At 37.6% G+C, this 19,324-nt stretch overlaps 1 protein-coding gene across 17 annotated transcripts in view; it reads left to right on the top strand.

Moving 5' to 3' along the window:
* The window catches only part of LOC134208729 (uncharacterized), a 580,250-nt gene that overhangs the window by 475,727 nt on the left and 85,199 nt on the right, over window positions 1-19,324 (top strand). The window lies entirely within an intron of this gene.

Here is a 19,324-nt window from a genome sequence, read left to right as displayed (position 1 = left end):
CGATCATCGAAAAAGGCAATTACACCCCACAGCACTAAAAAAGACAGTTAGTTCTGATTTGACTTCTCAGGGAAAAGAAGGTGGGGGTGGGAATGGGAAAATTGAAGACAGCAGCAGCAGCAGCGCGCGCTGTAATGAATTTGATCGCCTGTTATCAATCAATCAGAACTTTCTCGTCGTCGTCATCGTCGTTGGTTTTTCCTCAAAAACTGTCTGTGTGTCAGGGCGGCAGCCGCACTTTGCCGCGATGACAGCCGTCACGCGATGGGCGTACGTAGGTAAACCAATCATCGGCGATGAAAAAGGGCGACAGTTTCTTCAAGCGGCCGGCTTCTATCGCAACATTGTCAGTGAGCCAAATCAGCTGAAAAGTGGTGGGTTAGGTTAGGGAAGGAAATTGATCCGCCCACACAGCTTATAAGGCAGGCAATGGCAAACCCACGGCGAAAGTTTGGAGCTTTAAATTGATGGCTGTCAAAAGTTTGTTGAAGTTATCCTTTCTTTTCGATTCAAAAGAAAAAGAAAATGGGACTGAAAGAGGAGGAAACATATGTCTCGCTCAATTTGTTGCGTGGTTCGTAATTGATTTGAAAAGATTAATAGCGATAAGAAGTTTTGTATAGATTTTCACATTTCCATGGGAAAATTACGCCACCATTCACGTTCGAACTGCAGAATCCCAAACCCGATAGTTGGGAAAGAATATACATCATCAGTATGGCAATAGTTCAACGCATCAAATAGAAAACTTTCATACCGGTTTCAATCAAGTTCCCACCACCCGCATAATCTTGCTGTTGCATTTCGATTGCTATTTTCTATTTTACGCATGAATGTCTCATATTGAAAGCTGTTGAATATAGCTCTGTAATTAATTCGTGGAAAAATATCAACGCTTCGTCTTGTGACCAAATGTTGAACCAAATCGTAGATCTCTAATGCTACAAAGTCTGCAAAGCTTTTGCAGTCGCTAACGACTCAATGGTTTTAGTTTTTCGCTCAAGCATTTTAAACGATTTCTGTTTGCAAACCTAATTTATTGTTAATTGCAACATGGGACATCTATCCCTAGAACGGAAGTGCAACAGACGTGACGATGCGTTTCATATTTCCTCTCGGTGTCCCGTAATTGCGTTGCGAATCTCATTTCCCTCATCTCTTCTATTTCCTTTCATCTACATGTGGATCGGCACATGCTGTAAAAGTAGGTAATTGCATTGCAAACTCTTCAAGCGCAAAACATATCCAGTTAATGAATGTGAGCAGTATACTGCTTCTGCTTGACTTGTTGTATCAGTTTACATCAAAAGCATGGTTCAATGGGAATTGATCGTAATTGCGAATGAAAAATCACATCGGAAATGTGGGAGGTAATAACATTTCTTTGCCTTCCGTATATTTGTAATAGAAATGAAAAAATAGCCATATTTGGATTTTAGAATCGATTGATCGTTTCTGTCAGTTAGTTTTTATTTTGTTTTAAATTAATAAATTATCATTGTTTTGCCTTTACTTCAAATATTAAATAATTCAATAGGCATTTAGCAATTCTTAGAGACGATGCTCGGTTATTATAAGCTTAAATTGCCGAAACATATTTGCAGAACTTGTGACTGAAATTTTTGCCGTCACTCTATAAGCTCTTCTCTGGAAATTTACATTTTACCTTCCATTTACCTGAGTATCCATAACGCCACTTCAGTGCAATCACAGCTGCAAGAAACGATAAATCAAATGGAATAGTTCAATTTCAGTCGCAGTCGTTGCAGTTGCAGGGGAAAAACTCTTTAAACCATCAATTTGCACGTAAATGGAGATGCATGGTTGTTTGTAGCGAAGTTTACGATAGCAAACGTTGCATCTTGCTGCTCTCAAGTAGATACCGCTCCAAAGCGGGTGCAACTTTCTTGTGTGCGCCACCATCTGGCACCGAGGAAACGGAAAGGCGGGCGGGGGCCAGTGGGTGTGTAGAAGCGAAGCAAACGTATGTAATTTGATTTTATGCTCGAGATAAAAGCATGACGAATGTTATTCTTTTTATTTGAGTTTTTTCTTTTCGTTTCTTGATGTTCTTGAAACAAAATTTTTGCTCTCGTTCCATTTCGTTTTCGGTTGGTTGTCCTCGAAGCTCGGTGTCTCGTTAGCAAGTACAGCAGCATCAGACCGAAGCAAAAGGACGCTGTCTCGGAAACTCATCCGTCCACGACTGGCCTGGGTTGGGGTTGGCTTGTGTGGCTCGTTATTATTTTTTTTTTCGATTTTGTTTCCAACTGAGCTGGGTGGATTGTTTTTATTTCATTGTAGCCTGTTTTTAAGGGAAAGGTTTTAAAGTTACCATTCGGTCATATACTGTCTACATTTAAGCTATTGCAGGAGTAGACAATTAAATTTGCTGACTGAGCTGCACACAAATGTGTTATTTAGCAAAAATCATGACAAAAATATGCATATAAAATGTGACAAAAATTATTAGGAAATGCTCGTAGCACAAAACCAATCGAAACCACCATTCTCCCACAAATCGTAAGATTCGTGTAAAAATTGCCCAGTAAACTGAGACTGGTGAGAAAAATGTTAAATATCCATAGGTGAATAACTCTGGAGATTTTCTCTTCGTTTAGCTGATTTTCCGGATATTGTGTTTAAACTTGCAGCTCAAACCAGATTTCGCTTTAAATTGTGTTCATGCACTGGACGAATGCTTCCGGGTCCGCTATGGATCCAAGTTGAAGACACTACGTGAGGAGAGAGCTTCACAGAGATATTGTGTGCTTATTTTTTATGGTCACATTTAGTTTTTTTTTTGGGTTTCGCTGAGATTTAGTTTAGTTGCTGCTGATGTCCATACAATTGTTTTGCCTTGGAAGTGAAATGAAAAATCGATTTACAATTGTTTTTATTTTCGTTTCCGGTTGGCTATCCACTTCTCGTTTAAGTCGCGAGACATGTTCTGGTGCTAAGCCAAACGAAGACGATTAGAGCCATTTGCAGATCGTTATCTAATTGGCGGGAAATTTGTTCGGAATTTAGCGTAGACGGTATAGGGGAAACATTTGATTGCAAAAAGGTTGAATTTTTGTGCTATGAAAATGTATCATTATGAAATAAAATAAAAGCAATGGGATAAGATTTCTCGCCCAAAGCAACTTGTTGAGGGCAAATCAATTAAGTACAAGGGCTTTAAAAATGAGGGCCATCTTCATAATTGTTAGAAAATTTGGTTTTGCTTTTTTTCTTGTTCCATAGAAAAAATGTCAAACAAAAAAGGTAGTTCAGAAGGTAGGCCAATTGTTTCTATTATTGTCAAAGGATTTTTTGTTATTTCATGGAAACGCAATGTGAATATCAAACATTTTGAAGCTTTATGCCAATACTGTTGGTTCCGCGTATTTTCAGAATTCGCAACAGTTCCAGGGGCGCTGGAACTTTCTATTAAGTGGTTATTGCATTAGTTACTTAGTTCTGAAATAAACCCGGAGTCCAGTGGGGTAGGTTTTTTCACGATCCAAATGACCTTGGTTGTCTTGAAACTCATCGTTTGGTGTGTCAAACTTTATGATTTCGAGAGACATTCTCAATCGCTCTTGGTAAGGCTTGCCATACCTTCGATCGGCAGCAATTTCGGCGTTACGATAAAAGCCATTTTAGCCGGCAGCGGCGGTGGTGATGTCGTGAATCGGCGTGGGGATTTTTTAATGCGTTCGTCTTAAAGTTGTTTTCTGGATTTTTTTATAGCATTAATCTTTTGATTTTCACCCACCGGAAAAACCTAAGGACCTTCCGTAGGATATTCTTCTAAATTTTCGCAAAATATTCAGTTCGATTTTTCACGAGAAATGGAATTTGAATTTCTGGGTTATAAAATAGGGCTGTTATTTCCAATTTTTATGTCTTGTCAAAATTGCTTACAGAATCCTCCACAGGTACTTAAAAGTCATTCAAAATAAACCACAGGTGGTGAAAGTTATTTCATGAAAATCATTTTTGTTTGCAGTCCGAGTTCTGCCCCGGTCGAGTATAGACGCTTACTGGCAATTAATTAAACCAACTACCGCGATCGCGAAAGTATCATATTACCCCCGACCGAGACCGTGAAAGTGTCGAATCACCAATTACTAGTGCCGTCGACCGAAGCGTAAACAACATACATAGGGCTCTGAACTTGAATAAACCCTGCGCCACCGGCGACACCAACTTGCCGGATGAGTGCATCCAATTTCCCCGACTGGGGAAACCTCTGGGGAAACCCCAGAGAAATGATAATGGTGATGGAAAGGATGGAAGAGGATAAAATTTCCACGGAGTGTCTCTGATACTTGTGAAAAAAAAAACAATCCATAGTTACTGTGGAAGCGGAACCAGCGCAAAGAAAACGAAGGATGGAAAAATTCTAGTGACGGTGAGGAACGAACATCAGGCAAAAACCTGGCTAAAATTGAAAAATTGTGTGACGAAATTACCGTCAAAGTGTACGAGCACAAAACTTTAAATTCGAGCAAAGTAGTGATAGTCTGCCGAGACTTGAAGGAAGTGAGTGACGACGAGCTTCTGGAAAACCTATCCTCCCAAAGAGTTACGGAAGTCAAACAGTTGATGAAAATGCGCGACAATGTTAAAACTCCGATGGGAGTTTTCGTACTTACGCTTAAAGGAAAAACACCCCCCAAAGAAGTTAAAATTGGATACACTGTGCTGGAAACAAGACTATGGTATCCAAATCCGATGCGTTGCTTCAAGTGCCTAAAGTTTGGCCACATTGGAAGAAACTGTTCAAGTGAGAAAAAGTGCGGGAAATGTGGAAATAACTATCACGAAGAATGTGAAAACCGAGAAAAGTGTATAAATTGTGGGAAACGAGCACGGAGCGTTCTTTAATGGATGCCCGTCTTAAAAAAGAGAAAAGGATATAATAAAATCAAAGTGGATAAAACTTGTCTTTCTGGGAAGCCAGAAAAATGATAGGAGATCAAAGCTCGAATACTTACGCCGACCAAGTGAAACAACTAAACGAAGAAAAGAAAACCCTTGAAGAAAAGATCAGAGCTGACATCAAAAAATCAGTTCGAAGTGAAGCTGAAGGAATACAAAGAAGAAATCAAAAAGTCACAAATGAAAACGAGAAAAGATGGAATCCATGGAGGAAAATACAAAGCACTGAACCACAAATTCGAACATCTGGTATCAGTCTACAAAGAGGAGAAAACAAGAAGAAAAGCAGCTGAGAACGAGCTGGAAAGTCTAAAAAAAGACAACAGTCAACAACAAGCAACCTTAAATGTGTGCGCACCCTCCCATAGCTGGCAGAAGAACCCAACTAAGCACACAAGAAGTCAAGAGAAGCAGCCAAGTTCACCTGCAAGGAAAAAAAAGGAAACAAAATGAAAGCAGTTACCGAAGAAGTAGGATATATTTCCACAGACCCAGAAAATAACTCAGATGACGGAAACGAGAAAAATGAAATCCTAGAAAATAATAGCAAAACCAAAAAGCATTACAAAATAGCACAAACAACACAAGACCACTCAAGTACAATCAGCAGTGAACACCATATAATTTCATGGAATGTAAGAGGCTTAAGAGGAAGAAGGCCTGACCTCAACATCCTTGCAAGCACTTACAATACAATAGCTATTTGCCTTCAAGAAACTATGTGCCAAAATGACAACCAATCAGAAATCAGAGGATATTCAACATACCATCGTCCAAGAACAAACGGAGCAAGAGCAGCAGGCGGTGTAATAATCGCAGTAAAAACGACATCGATAGTCAAATCATAGATATTGATACAGATCTAGAAGCAATTGCAGTTAACATCGGAGCACCACTTAACGCAAACTTACTAAACGTATACCTCCTCCGGGGAACAGATCACAAAAGAGGATATTATGGCTTTAATAGAACAAATTCTGAACCTTTCATCCTGGTAGGTGACATAAATGCCCATCATCCCTTATGGGGATCGGAAAATATCAGCACTAGAGGTACAAACAATAGAATCAATAATAAACGAGAAGAACCTGATAGTTCTGAACAACGGTGAGAAAACCTACATAAACAGCGGCACAGGAATCGGATCTTGCATCGACATTTGCCTCTGCTCTAATCAACTAGCGGGAATACTGGAACTTACCGTCTGTGAGGATTCACACGGAAGTGATCATATTCCACTAGTTATGTCGACACCAAATCAAAATCGCCAGCAAGTGATCGTATTCCAAGATGGAAAATAGAAGATGCGGATTGGGAAAAATTCCAAAATAACATTAACATTGAGACGAAAATGATGTCATCGATCAAGTAGAAGAAATAACTAAACAAATAATAATAGCAGCAGAACAATCAATTCCAAAACTAAACCAACAACTTCTGGAAAACGTGTGCCATGGTGGAGCAAAGAAGTAGCCACAGCTGTAAAACTAGAAGAAAAGCTCTACGTAAACTTAAAAATAACAAGAACAAACCTCCAAGCCCGCAACTAATATACGAATATCAAGACGCCAATGACAGAGCACAAAAATCATCACAGAAGCAAAAACTAGCTCTTGGAAAGAATTCGTCAGCAAATTCAACGTTCATACTCCGGCCAAAGAGATGTGGAGCAATTTTAGGAAAATTCAGGGAAAATACCAATCATCAGCTATCAGAGAAATCAACTTTAACGGCCAACGCATGAACACAAACATTGAAATAGCAAACAGCCTAGCCGACCACTTTGGAAAAATATCAAGCGATAAAGAGTACAATCAAAACTTTATACCATTGAAGAACAGGATCGAGCAAACACCTCTCGAAATAAGAAATGAGGATACAGCAGAGTACAACGCACCATTCTCCAAAAACGAACTAGCAGAGGCAATGGAAGGATTAAAAGGGTCATCTCCTGGTCCAGACAACATACACTATGCCATGATCACTCATTTGCCAGTAGAATATAAGAACCTCTTGCTGAAAACATACAACTGGTTGTGGAATGAATCCATGTATCCAGTTAGTTGGACCAAATCATTCGTAGTACCTATTTACAAGGGAAAAGGGAAAGAAACAACCCTGGAAACTATAGACCCATTTACCTAAACAGTTGTCTTGGAAAGGTCATGGAAAGAATGATCAACAACAGGCTAATGTTCATCTTAGAAGAAAAAATCTAATCAATCAACACCAGTATGCCTTTAGGAAAGGTAAATCTACTACCGACTGTATGGGCCATTTTGACAACATCGTGAGAGAAGCTATACATAGAAAGCGGCTGACACAAGCTGTTTTTCGGGACATTTAAAACGCTTACGACACAACCTGGCGCAGATTAGTTCTGAATAGAATAAGCGAATGGAAAATAGGAGGAAACCTCATCAAATATCTTCAACAAATGCTGATGAAAAGGAGCTTCAAAGTTAAGGTAAACGGCACATACTCCCGCGACACGCTAATGGAAAATGGTTTGTGTCAAGGATCAGTTATAAGCGTGACCCTGTTCTTGATAGCTATAGACACCATATGCTCAGACCTACCACCAAACGTCCAAGTCTTACTTTATGCAGATGACGTAGCTTTGATCTCCAGCGACAGTAACCAGAAGAAAATAGCTAAAAACCTGCAACTTGCTTTGAAAAAAATTGAAGCTCGGGAAACCCACACTGGATTCAAGATCTCAGCCGAAAAATGTGCAACCGTAGTATTCAAAAAAAGCGAGATCAAAAAAACAAGCCAACGTAAACCTTAAAATTAACAACGACATAATACCGTACAAGCTCAGTCATAAATGTCTTGGAGTAACACTAGACCAACATCTAACATTCAAAATACACATCGAAGAAATAAAGGCAGCATGCCAGCAAAGAATACAGTTTTTACGTTGCACAACCACCAAACAATGGGGTGCAGACCGGCAAACTTTATCAAAAATATACAAATCAGCTGTACTAGAGAAAATGCTGTACGGCGCGCCAATCATCTCCTCAACCTGTGAATCTACAATGAAGCAGCTAGAGAGCATACATAACCAAGGACTGCGAATAATAACAGGAGCTTTTCAAACCAGCCCAATAGAAAGCCTACAAGCCGAATCGGGTATACCAAGTCTTAGAAGTTTCTTCAGTCAAAGACTCGCTATCTTCGCAACAAAGCAAACAAACAATGAACAGGCTTTAACAAATAGTGCAACAGACGAAGAGAATAACAACAGCTCAGGAGAATTGTGGGCCCAAGGCCCAGCATCAGAGCCAAACAATATCAGAACAAGAAGCAAGAATATTATCGAAAATATTGGAATTCCTCTACCACCAAGCAAATCCCTAAATATACCAAAACTCCGCCATGGATAAGAAAAGACATTCTAATAGACAAAACAATGATGTCCGCTAGTAGAAACGGGAAAACCCCAAATGAACTTAAAAAACTGTTTGCTAAAAGAATTCACACCAAATAGAAGTCCTGCAAGCTGTATACACGGACGGATCAAAAAACGACTCTAAAACGGGATACAGCATAGTAACCGACGAAGGAATCATACGCAAGCGAACCCATAGTCTACTCAGTATTTATAGTGTGGAGAGCCTTGCAATAATAGAGGCCCTAAACTGGATTTCAAACCAGGAAAGAGTAGGCGCATATATTATTTGCACCGACTCTTTAAGTGTTGTCACATCACTAGAAAAGAAGAAAATCAGAACCAGCTTGAAAGACGAGATAGTTCATCTGTACACCAACATAGGGAAGAAAGGTACATCGGTAACATTCATGTGGGTCCCTAGTCACATAGGCATCCCAGGAAATGAGAAAGCGGACAAAGAAGCAAAGAGTGCGCTAGAGATGAGCACAATTACGCGGAAAACAGTTGATCACCGCGAAATAAAAACCATCATTAAAAATAGTATGACTAAAAAATGGGAATCCGAATGGAATTCAACACCCCACAACAAACTTAGAGAAATAAAAAACACTACCAAACCATTCAAAGAGGCGCTAACAGGAAATCGCAAAGAAGATGTCATACTCAGCAGACTACGAATAGGCCACAGCCGGCTAACACATGCATACTTACTGGAAAAAATTTTTGTTTGCGGTATTTTTACAAAAATAAAAACAACAACTGTATTTTGAAGTTTCCAAGAGAAACTTTGACGGGAAATGTTAATTTCTACGAGTAAAGGTTCCAAAATACGGCTGAAATGGTCGACTTTTTTGGCCAAAGAACCAGCCGAACGATAATTTTGTTCGTTTGTCCAATACGGCCAAATGACATTTTCAGCCAATTGACCATTTTGGTCAAATGAGCAGTTGACCATTTTGGCCAAATGACGTTTTCTCTCAGATGGATTTCGGCCCAATTGTTTACTCTACCAAATGACATAATCCTCCACACAACTTTCGGCAGTGTGTCCTTTGGTGAAAAGTCATTTGTGTGGCATAACACGAAAAGAAAAAGTCATCTAGCCCAATTCCATTTGGCCGAATTGATCGTTTGGCCAAAACGCTCATTATGTCGAAAATAGTTTGGTCGAAAATGTTATATTGCTGAAAGCGACATACAGCCGAGAAAGTCGTTTGCTCAAACAGATCATTTGGTAAAAAATGCTGTTTGGCCGAACAGGTAATTTGGCCGAAGAATTCGTATGGCCAATTTGGTCATTTAGTCAAAAATATCATTTCGGCCTTGTGACGTATTCGGCAAGACGACTTTTCCGGCCAAACTACCTGTTCGGCCGAATGAAATTTTCGGCCTTATGTGTATTTCGGCCAAACGACATATTTAACCAAATGACTCGGCCGGATGGGTTTCGGCCTAATGGTTTGTTCGGTTTGTTGGTTTGTTTGCTTGACCAAATCGGCCATACACTTTCGGCTTTGTGGCCTATGGTCAAATGACTTTCAGCCAAACTGCAGCCCGATAAAAAAAATGATTTCAACGAGAAACTCTTCGGAATTTCAATGGGAAATTTTAAACACAAGAATTTGTTCACGATTTGCACTTGCATTTTTTTTTAAATTTCCATGAGTTTTTTTGTAATTACCTTGGGAAGATAGGTTTTAAATGGCGGCACGTTGATTCAAAAATGTCGGTGGCGCACTGTGGTCGGATATCATGAAATCATGGCATTAATAATAACTCCTTAGGGTTGCCTCATAGAAGTTTGGTATCTTCCACAAAGTTGTTGCATGATAAGTAGGCCTTCAAATGGTGAAAAAAATATAGTTCGGAACTCTACCGCTAGGGCGGCGCTTCAGCTAACTTTTTATATGAGCATGACAGGATGATGGTGTCTTCAGCAAAAATCAAGAATTCAGTATTTTGAGCAACTCTTGAGAAGGAACTATCTTTGGAAAGGCTTTTGATTCTGAGATACAATGCATTTTATGTAAAAATGTGAGTTTATATTCGAAATTTGATTATTTTCAGTTTAATTTTGTATCTATGTGAAATATTTATTTCCACATAATTTTTCTGCATCTCCGAGAGTTATATATAGTAGTGTCTGAGCCGATTGGACCATGAAATAACTTGCAGCAGAAGCTTTAATTTTTGAAAAATATTCAAAAATATGATGATAAATCGATTTATTTGCCTACTCCCTCCACTTCTCGCTTAGATTTTATCTCGGATAGAATCTTTGGGTTATGAAGAATGTAACGGACGCGAATTCGGTTGCAGAACTTTGCCGTAAATCTTCCACAGTGCCTTAATATTTATTTAGTTCAGCATGTGTTTGACGGAAACCTTGTCACTTATTCAATCAAAGTAGGCCGTAAAATTCATATTATAATGAGCACATAAACTTTCTGGGCTTCGTTTTGGTTATTTTGCAATATTATTTTAAAATATATTAGTCTGGAATTTAGCTTAGAAATCACTAAATGACGCTACAGATTTGGTTCCCTTGAAGTTAAAGTTAGTACACTCTGGACGGATTTCGAAACAAGAAGGTTTGATTTTATCTATATTCTTAACAAGCTCTGGCTAGATCCTATCAAAACGTAAACTAATTAACGTTGTCCGTAAATCTATGTCTAATTCGAGGAGTGTGCCAATCATAAAAAATATAAAATGTGTATTAGATTCGTCAAAAATACCATCGAGTGTCAGTATATTTGGCGATATACTATTTTCGTCTTCAAGATCTAAATCGTTGAAATTGGGCTCTCATGAAACATCACCGGAAATTATGAAACAGCTCCTAGTTCTGAAAAAAGATAAGTACGTTCTTCGATGATTAATGTACAAAACATTTTGTATTTATATTATGTTCTGTATAAACAGTTCGTATGCCAACGTTAAATAAATATTAAAATGTTATTTAGGAAAATAAAGTACCAGCAGAAAATTTCTATTGCATAGTACTGTAAATGGTAGTAATGGTAGGACTGCATCCAAGAAATTTGTGGCGTATGTTAAATTGAGCGCAAAATCATTCAGTTGAACAAATAAAAGTAGGTCGTTTGAGAGTTACGGCAAGTTTCTGCAACCAAATTCCCCTCCATTTCATTCTTTACAACCCAAAGATTCTATCCGATATAAAATCTTGGTGGGATGTGGAGGGAGTAGGAAAATAAATCGATTTTTCTATACATTTTAAATATTTTACAATAATTAAGATATTTTTTAGGTTGTTTGTCGATTAAATCGGGTCAGACCCTACCATATATTACTCTCTGGGATACAGAAAGTTTATGCGAAAATAAATATTGTACATAGATACAAAATTAAACCAAAAAAAAAACAAATTTTGGGAATAAAAGCACATTTTTAACAAAAAGGCATTGTATCTCAGAATCAAAAGCCTTTTCAAATATGGTTCCTTCGCAAGAGTTGCTCATAATACTAAATTCTCAAACTTTGCAGAAGACACCATCATCCTGTCATGCTCATATAAAAAGTTAGCTAAAGCGCCCCCCTAGCGGTAGAGTTCCGAACTAAATTTTTAACACCATATGAAGGCCTACTTATCAAGCAACAACTTCGTGGAAGACACCAAACTTCTATGAGGCAACCCTAAGGAGTTATTTATTAATGCCATTATTTCATGATATCCGACCACAGTGTGGCGGAGGCTCTAATCCCACGAACCTAGTTGTGGGACCTATTATATGTGATCTGAAACCCATCTTCCGACATGTCAAACTTAATAGTTTCGCAAGACGTGTTCAATAATGTTCATTTTAAAGTTCCTAAGGGGCCGTACACATATTACGTAAACACTTTTTGGGGGAGGGGGGTCTGTTGTTTTCTTACGCGTTATATAAATAAAAAATCATTTGTATAAGAAAAATCTAACATGGGAGAGGGGGCGAAAAACCCAGAAAAATTGCTTACGTAAAAAGTGTACGACCCCTAAGTGGTGTTGATTATGTTTCGTGGCACTCTCATGGAGATGAGGCCAATTTTTGTTGTGAGCTAAACTCTCTCTTGAAATGTCTTAAACTTTATCATTTCACGAAACATGATTATTCATTCTTATTGGCATTACATCCCCCATTGGGACATTGTCGCCTCGCAACATAGTGTTTATTCAGCACTACCACAGTTATTAACTGAGTGGTTACTGTCAATGAACCTTTTAGCATTCGAATATCATGAGGTTAACACGATGATGCTTTAATTACGAGTAGAGGTGTGCGCCGCCGCTGACATTTTTGCATCGGCGAGCCGCTGTTTTAAATTTCCCACGCCGCTGATCTAAAATTTTCCACGCCGTTTCAAATTTGTAGAAGTTCGCTATATTTTCTTTGAAAATTCAAAAAAAGTGGAATTTGCTTAGCTTAGCATAGCTAAGCTTGATTGATTGTACACTTCGTAGTTGCTAGTTATTATTGGCTGAGAAACATCAAATATGTAAAGCTCACCAATTGAATAGCCTTCTTGGGATTATGAAGCCATTCTCCCTGTACATGCTTTGAAGTTTCATTAATTCAAGATCAATAACGATGCCGGCCATGTCTTCACAGTCAATCTAGGATTAATAGATGAAAATTAGTTCGACACTCATTGCTACAAGAGACCGAGGAATCCTCTGTAGCTCCGTGAGGGCCACTGGAATCGGATAGTTGGCTAGATGAGAAGGTAATCTATGGGAACTCGCCTTGGTAAGCGACTAAATAATTATTTTGTACGAAGTTCTGTTCGAAGTCTGTCGAAGTGATTTTCTCACCTGCACAAAACAGAATTAAGCATTTCGATGATGTGTAGTACGATCGTTCTGCGTCCGATAGAAAACACGAACAAACGCACACACAAACCAGAAGGATCACGCAGTATTAATGGACTTACTTTACGATCTCAAAAAAAAAAAAAAAAAAATAACAAAACTTCCGGATCTCGCCAAAGTTCTGCGTCCGTTTTGAATTAAGTTTATTCATGCTCTGATTAATTTACTTTCCGACTATACCAAAGAGAACTAATCATCCAGAACTCGCAAAAATTTTGTGTCCGGTTCAAAACACGTTTGATTGCGCAAATTTACTTTTCGGCCTCACTTATTGGTTTACATCCGTCCGCACGAACCAGAACTAGTCGCCCAGAGCTTTCGAAAATTCTGCGTCTGATCTGATACGCAATACGTTTGATCGTGCACTCGATTCAGATGGTATTCCGTAGAATTTCTCGCCTGCAACATTGCGTTGAAAGCCCAGATAGCTTTTCGTAAAAATAATTAAAATTCCAAAAAATTTCACGTTGGAATTTCGAGAAGCCCTCTGTAAAAGCTATGATGAACTTTAAGTGGAAATTCCGAAGGATTTTCATTGAAATGTGAAGAAATCCTCATTGAAATATAACGAAATTGAACGAAGAAGGGTCATTTAGCAGAGAGTCTTTTAGCTGAAGGCCACAAGGCCTAAAGTCGTATGGCCGAAAATATCATTTGGATGAAAGGGTTATACGCCCTAAAATGTCTATTGGTCGAACGGTTTCTTTGGCTGAAAAAATCGCCGAACAGCTCATTTGGCCGTAAATGTCGTTTAGCCGAAATGGTCGTTTGGCAGAAATGGCAATTAAACCGGAATGGACATTCAGTTGAAAATGTCGTTCGGCTGAATTGATCATTTGCCGTTTAGGTATTTAGCAGAAAATGCCATTTGGCCAAAACGGTTGTTTGGCAGAAAGGACATTTTCAGCCCAAATGGCTCTTATTTTTTAATATATTAGGACAATTAACTTTTTCGGCCAAATTACCAGTTCGGCAGAATATCCTTTTCGGCCAAGTGACATTTTCAGTAAAAACATTTTTGACCAAATATACGTTTCGGACAAATGTTCAATTTGCAGGGTGGCCACTGAACCGGGAAAACCGGGAGAACCGGGAATTAACCGGGAATCAGATAGAACCGGGAAAAACCGGGAATTTGATTGACGCTGACTTTTTTTTAGTTCTGTATCGACAGACTAAATAAAAGCTATAATTAACTAATTAACTTCTTGTCTGTTTTTTTAAACAATCTTTCTGATAATTGTTTACATTTTATTTGAATTCTAAGATTCATGAAATGCCGTTTAAATGAGTTTTGTTATAAAATTGTTATAGTTTTTTTATGTGCTGGAAATCCCAAATTATACATGGTATCTCAACAGTTGAATAATTTCTTCGTTTCCAGCATTAAAACATAGAAATTCCTTGACAATTTTAAGTCTTAAAAATCACGTCTTAACTCAAGAATAATGTTTACAGAAATTTATCAATCTTTTAAAAAGTATAAAATTTCTTTCGGATTTTCTGGAATTTTAGAACTACAATCCTTTTTAAATCAAAATTTTCCTCATACTGTACATATTCACATTGGAGTTTTTCAGAACATTGTAAATAAATAAAAACTAATCTCAGGTGTCAGAAATTTCAGGAATAATTTTTTCAGTTCAAAGATTGAAGAAATCATAACCGATAACCCTTTTACTTCTAAGATCCTTTCACGAACCCCAGCTTTTTTTTTAATTAGTTATAGGAAACCCCCCCGACAATAATAAAACAAAACCTACTATTTTTGGACACATAGTGGTCGTAAAACCGTTAGCAATACTCCATTTCTTATAAAATTTCCTAAAAACATCAAGCTTTCCCTAAAAACATCAAGCATTTTGAAATCCTTTTTGAAATTCTCCGAGAAATCTGACAAAAACATGACTCATATTCCGAACACTGGCGTTTTAGCGTTCAAAAACTGAAACTTCCATCGGTTTTCCACTCTGAGTCTTAATCCTCACATTCAAAATCCAACATTCAAGTGTTGGTAGAATCATGCTCAAATCTCACTCACCGAAGCTTCATGCACGAGGTGAATTGCTTGCGATTCTGCATGGAGAGCATCGCGCATGTATTTTTCACGCAGAATCGCATCGTCTCGCTCATTCGCCGAAAAATGATTTCGCTCCAAAAAGTGTCAATACCCAATCGAAACGTATTTTATGTTTACGTATGAATTTGTTATCCATTGCTTTAAGCAAAGAAAATTATTCCGATGAACGAAGAAAAACACGCAAAAATCACGCAATGATGCAAATCGCGAGATTCTCTGGGCCATGAGTCGGGTGAGTCGGGGTTTTCCTAGCGCTTGATTTGATTCTTAGATGAGATTTGAGAATTTGGGTTTTTACCAACACTGCAAGATCTGAGTGATCAAGATTTGAGTGTTCGAGTGTTCGGAATATGAGTCATGTTCGGAATTTGAGTTAAAACGGTACATCTTTTTGGTTCCATTAGACTGCAAATATTATAGTTAATTTTGAGTACACATAGTTAACACATAATTAACTATTGATTTACAATCAAACACTTTTTTTTTCGTTTTTCACTAATTTCAGCTATGCCAAATAGCTTTTGTTCTAGCATTTTTCTCAAAGATGATTCCTTCTTATTGAAATCTTTGAAAAAAGTCGTGGGCGGAAAACAATTATTAACGTGTTGCCAAAGTGAAAGAAAGAATGAATGCAGAAATGAGCTTTGATTATCTTCTAACAACGACTGCTAGAATGGCCATGTTGAGGATGAGTCTATAGGATAGAAATGGTCAAGTTAAAGATACATATAGGATAGAGATGGAAACGATCTGGAATTGAACCCATGGCCTCCTTCCTATAGAACAGGAACGAGCGGTCTTATGATTGCCAAGCCTGCTACTGAAAAAAGGGTCACAGCAGAATTGGCTTAAAAGGCGATACACTTCTACCGGGAAAATTCCAAAATTTGAACCGAGAAAACCGGGAAAAAAACGGGAATTCCAAAATGGAAATTGAGTGGCCACCCTGTAATTTGGCCAAATTGATTTTGGCTGGATGACTTAACGGCTTAACGTATTATTCATTAAAGTGGCATTTGAACAGATGGCTTTCCACCGATTGACTTTAAGCCAAACGACTAGAAAGTGTTTGGCCGAATATATCATTTGGCCGAACAAGCCATTATGCTGAAACCCATCTGGCCTAAAATGTCATTTAGTCGAAATGGGCATACAAATCGAATTTTTTTTTATGCTTTCAGTGATCATTTGAATCAAGCATTTGAATGCTTTTCCAATATGGTTCTATTGATCACATGATCTATTTTTGAAAAGATACCATAAAGATACCATAAACCATAAAGATGTATAGTTCAAGAAAATGTTAGATGGAATAGATTTTTAGGGGGTATCAAGTTTGGTTCTATGGATTACAAAGGGCATTTGAAAAAAGGAATTTCTGAATAAACTGAAATGGAACAATTGATGAACGCTCATTCAATTCTATTCTATGGATCACAAACACCACGCAGCACACTTGTCATAGACGAGTTGCTGTATCATATCTACGACCAAATCCAGTCATATATGAGTTGCTGTAACAAAATCGAGCTGAATTGTGCTACATGGGCCTGAACGATTAAAAAAGGCTAACAACTATCAAGGTGCTCAATGACTATACTTCAGAGAATTCTTAGGTAAACTGGGATGCAACAATTTTTGAAGGCATTGTTTCTCTATTGATTACAAGCGCATCAATCATTTTTTTTTTTTAAGTTGTTAGAGACTTTTGGTTATGTGTGTAGATCTCAAGTAATGTGATCCAGAGAATTATTAGATGACTTGGAACGGAACATTTGCTGAAGGGTTATCCAATTTGGCTCTATGAATCAAAAATTATTCTTCAAAGAGACAAAAGGCCAAATGGACCTGGAATGAAACAGTTGTTGATGGCGTATCCTAGTCGTTTTTATGGATCAAAAGGTCATAAACCTTTCTTATTAAGATTTATAAGCATTTTTAGTAATGCGTGTAGACTTCAAAGCCTATACTCCATGGAGTTCTTAGATGACCTGAAACTGAACAGTTATTTAAAGCGTATCCAATTTGATTTCATGGATTAGAAAGGGATTGAATTTTTAAAAGAAAAAACAGGTTACGCGTGTAGACCTCAAAGCCTAAACTCCAGGGAATTCTTAGATGACCTGGAAAGGCACAGCTATAGCAGGCCTATCCAATTCGTTTTAATACATAATATTGGGTATGAACCATTTTTCAAAAGAAATATCATCCCTTCGGATACGCGTGTAGACCTTAAGGCATATTCTCCAAGTAGTTCTTGGATGACCTGAAATGTTACTTAAGGCGTATCCAGTTTGATTCTACGAAAACCAGGCCTGAACTATTTTAGAAAAAGATATAAAAGCCCTTTGGTTATGCCTGTTAGGTCATTTCCAGGTATCAAAATTGGTTTATTGTTTCCCTCTTCTTAATTACATTTTTTTAGAAAATATAATTCATCATCTTAATCTCCAAATATACTTGTTAACATTTAATGATATTCAGAGTTCGAAAACAAAATCAAAATCTCGAAAAATAACAATCTTTGCTCACAATCTTTGTCGATCTGTAAATCTATTCCAAACTTACCTGGAAAAGCATCAACCTGTGTATTCTACAAAAAATCCTTCCACGAAAAGGCGTAGTCGGAATATTGTCATATCGTGAAAAAATTGGTACATTCCGCCAAACGTTGTTCCGTAAAATGTACGAAAACGCGGAAATGAATTCGACTGAATGGTTTTCGGGGGATTTTAGTTACAATCAACAACTTTGACTCGATTTTCGACTAAAGTCGCATTGTTGTTCGAAATACAAAAGGACGAAGTCAACTTTCATCTTCATTGAATCATGAATTCTACTGCTATCAAATATATTTTCTGCGTGCACTTATTCATGGCCAACTAATAATTTTCGATAGTGAAGCAAAAAAAAAATTGGAAAGAAATAGCAGTGGGAATTGGCCTGATGTTAGACCAAAATTGTGCAAATGTTTGGCAAAAACAAAACTGATGTTTGTTTTAAATTTTGCTTGATGTTTTGTTTTAAATTTTGAAAACAGTTGAATTCAAGACAAAATTTTCAAAACGACTTATCTGCTTTTGTAAACAAAGATTCAAACGTCGATTTGACGAATCTGATAGCTCTCCCACGCAAACCAACACCATCAAAAGGTAGCGGAGTCCTGCACCTACCTATTCATGGTGTTGGTTTGCGTGGGAGAGCTATCAGATTCGTCAAATCGTCGTTTGAATCTTTGTTTACAAAAGCAGATAAGTCGTTTTGAAAATTTTGTCTTGAATTGTTACCGGGCAGTTGGCTTACTGTCTTACATTTGACTAGAGGACTCAAGAGGTGGAAATGAATGGAAAAGTGACGAATAGTCTTGTGACAGGTGAAGACATTTCACTAAAAGCTTAAAAAATCCTCTAAGATGATATTACAGATATTACTGTGGTAAAGAATGACATCACAATTGAATTATTGTAAAAATGCCTTCTATGTGTTGTATGCTGCTTGTACAAATTTCTAACTAGTATAGTTTTTATATTGTTATCAATCATCCTCATGAGTAAATGCTAGTCTTGCTTGCTTGAACGCTTGATATGGCTTTTGTTTTTTGCTAAAACATATGGTGGATGTGCAACATATTTAAATAAACAATAGGTATTTGATGTTGCCCAATGCAGTTGTAATATCAATAAACGAATTATTTTACAGTATTTGACGGCCATATACCATTCATTTGCTTCTAGAAAACATGTTGTTTCCATTCGTGTAGAACGTTGTAGATTTGACATCTTCTACTGTCTAACCCCTCCTTCCCGTAGTTTATAATTTGTGTATCACATCTTTTCAGTTCCCATTCCTAATTTCCAATGTAGCCATTTGGTCGTAATCGTTATTTCATGTAGCAATTCTGTACCTTCCAGTTAAAGGCAACATTCTTATCACCGTTCTCGTAAATAAAAAAATAAATACGTTCACTGTAATTATCAAATTACTTTACCTACTTATTACTCCTCCAAATTAGGACATAAGAATCACTTCCTTCCCTCTGTCTGTC

The sequence above is a fragment of the Armigeres subalbatus genome, chromosome 2 (assembly GCF_024139115.2).
Source record: "Armigeres subalbatus isolate Guangzhou_Male chromosome 2, GZ_Asu_2, whole genome shotgun sequence".
NCBI classification, from domain to species: Eukaryota; Metazoa; Arthropoda; class Insecta; order Diptera; family Culicidae; genus Armigeres; species Armigeres subalbatus.
Note: the sequence above shows the minus strand (reverse complement) of the source record. Positions and strands in the feature narration are given on the sequence as shown.